This window comes from Chiloscyllium punctatum, unplaced genomic scaffold (genome assembly GCF_047496795.1).
Source record: "Chiloscyllium punctatum isolate Juve2018m unplaced genomic scaffold, sChiPun1.3 scaffold_626, whole genome shotgun sequence".
NCBI lineage: Eukaryota > Metazoa > Chordata > Chondrichthyes > Orectolobiformes > Hemiscylliidae > Chiloscyllium > Chiloscyllium punctatum.
In genome coordinates this window covers 57,501-60,000 of record NW_027310360.1, presented here as the reverse complement: position 1 = coordinate 60,000, position 2,500 = coordinate 57,501, and the positions used below count along the sequence as shown (strand labels likewise).

General features: G+C 65.1%; 1 non-coding gene across 1 annotated transcript; it reads left to right on the top strand.

The window, feature by feature from the left end:
* The first annotated feature begins 1,388 nt into the window (after positions 1–1,388).
* On the top strand, positions 1,389–1,542 carry LOC140473510 (5.8S ribosomal RNA). The gene has a single exon (XR_011958380.1). It is a non-coding gene; the product is annotated as a 5.8S ribosomal RNA (ribosomal RNA).
* Positions 1,543–2,500: the final 958 nt, after the last annotated feature.

The window sequence follows — 2,500 nt, the reverse complement described above, 5'->3', positions numbered from 1 at the left end:
AACAAATAAGAAAGGATCTCTGTCGGCTTGGGGGTACGCCCGTTTCCGTTTCAACTTGTCTCGCGAGGGTGGTTTCGGGGCCAGCAGGAGAGCTCGTCGGGGTAGCAGGCCCTGCAGCCGTGGTCACCGCCAAATCGCCACAACTCGAGCAAGTGAAAAAAAAAGTAACAAATAAGAAAGGATCGTCGGCTTGGGGGTACGCCCGTTTCCGTTTCAACTTGTCTCGCGAGGGTGGTTTCGGGGCCAGCAGGAGAGCTCGTCGGGGTAGCAGGCCCTGCAGCCGTGGTCACCGCCAAACCCCCCACAACTGTTGGGCGCCTACCTGCGCGGGGCAGGAGGACACTTTCCGATTTCAAATCTCCGTTTGCCGAGTCCACCCCGAACGCACGCGGGCGGGCGGGTTCGCATCACCCTTCGTCACAAGGGGCGAAGCCCGTTCCACCGTCTCGTCAGTAGTGCCGACCGGTCTGTGATCGACGAGGGGAGCCACACCAGGTCCGGCCCTGCTGCTTGGCGGCACCGCGTCGTCGGGAGCTCGCGACAGACGGAGGGTTTCGGTGTACTCTCCAGCCACGGGAAACGAAGCCGGTGATGCAGGCGCCGGTCTTTCGCTCCCAAATCGGCTGGGTTTACATCGTTGCTATCTAGTCACGCTCCCTTCAAACCCGACGGGGTACCTATTCCCCTCACCCGTCTGTGCGTATACAGCCTCTTTGCACTTGCGGGATGGGGGTGGTGGTTTAAAGACTCTCGAGTTGCCGCCCGTCGGTCTCCGAGCTCCGTGCAGTAGTGATCCCCAGCGAACTGCCAGCAGGGCGAACGAGCGATCCCGCTCTCGGTCGGGGCGCCTGGCGTCGATCGGTGGTCGGTGGCTTGCGGGCAAGCTGCGCTGTGAGTGTGGGAACGAGTATGACGAGCCGTTGCCGCGACTCCCAGTCCACCTCGGCGGTGGCTGGGCCGGGCGGGCGTCTGCTCGGGCGAGTGCCGCCCCCGCCTCCTCGCAGGAAGTCCGCTCGCCGACACGCCGCCACGTGCACGCGTCAGTGACGCTGCCGAACCGATGGCCGGTGCCCGTTCCCGCCTCTGCTTTTCCTAGGGCAAAGCTGCTGCACGCCTCGTGATACTAGGCGGGCGACATGGTGGCGGTGATCCTGCCTCCGTCGCTGCGGTGCGTTGGGGCACGCATCGCCTCTTGGGCGCCCTGTCCTCCTCCCCCCAATAGACGTATGTTTCTGCGGGCCGCACCAGGATGGTGCTCCCCATCGCTTCACGCCACCCTGCTCCGCCCGCACGCCGGCGTGCAGGTGGCTGTAGCTCAAGGTGGGGAGCGTATGTGCGGTCCGGGTCGCTTTCCTCTGGCGAGGGAGAGACCTAAAACAAACTCAGACAACTCTTGACGGTGGATCACTCGGCTCGTGCGTCGATGACGAACGCAGCTAGCTGCGAGAATTAATGTGAATTGCAGGACACATTGATCATCGACACTTTGAACGCACTTTGCGGCCCCGGGTTCTTCCCGGGGCCACGCCTGTCTGAGGGTCGTTTGGCAATCAATCGCACTCGCCTTGGCTGGCGAGAGCGCGGCTGGGGTGTCGCAGAGGACCCGTCCTCTTTGTCCCCCTAAGTTCAGACTCCGGAGCCCTCCGGCGTCGGAGCGCTTGGCCTTTCCCCCCCACCCTGCACATTCCGTTCGTCAGGCTCGACGCCATCCCCCCGCCGGGGAGCGCGGCCTGGCGTCCGTCTGTGTCGTGGCAGTGGGGCCAGCACGGCTGTCACCGGTCCCAGAATGGCTGTCGGTGGTTCACACTGTGTGTGTGTGCCAACCCTCCTGGTCTCTGGGACACGGAGCTGCCACGAAGTGTTGAGCCTCCAGTGGGGGGTCTGCCTAAGCTCTGCACGTCCGCATTGGGTCCGTCTCTCGGTTGGCTGGCAGTGGAAAGAGTGAAGGGAGCCGCGGAGGTCCGGTGCTGGTGCGCCGCCGGCCTGACCGTGGAGCTCGCCGGTTTGACACGCTGACCCGACTCGATGGTTGATCGATTGAGAGTGCTGGGAGCTGCAGGCCGCCCGCTGCTGCAGCCGCCCGTCTCGTGGTTCGTCCTCGGCCTTAAGTGGCCGGCGGGGCGTCTGATCCTGTCTCCCCTGCTGGCGCCGAGTGCCTGGCCGAGGGAGGAGGTTTTCGTCGAACGCTGTGACTTGGACGGTCGCACGCGCGTGGATCGCTGGCTCTTGGCTCTCCCGTTCAGTCCGCACGTTTTCCGCTCCGTCCTGCCACCGGTCTCGGGAGGTACGGAGGGGTTGGCGGGCGTGGTGTGTGCTCCGTCACCGTGCAGGCACACCTACCACGCCGTCGGCCGACCCCCGCACGGTCCTCCTGGCCATCGGGAGGACGGCGGAACGTCGGGCTGTCGGGGGCCAAGTCGCCAGAAGGCCACCGCTGTGTCTTCCGTACCCTGTCACCGTCGGCGTGCCTTCCTCAACTCGTCCGGCTCGGGGCCGCTGG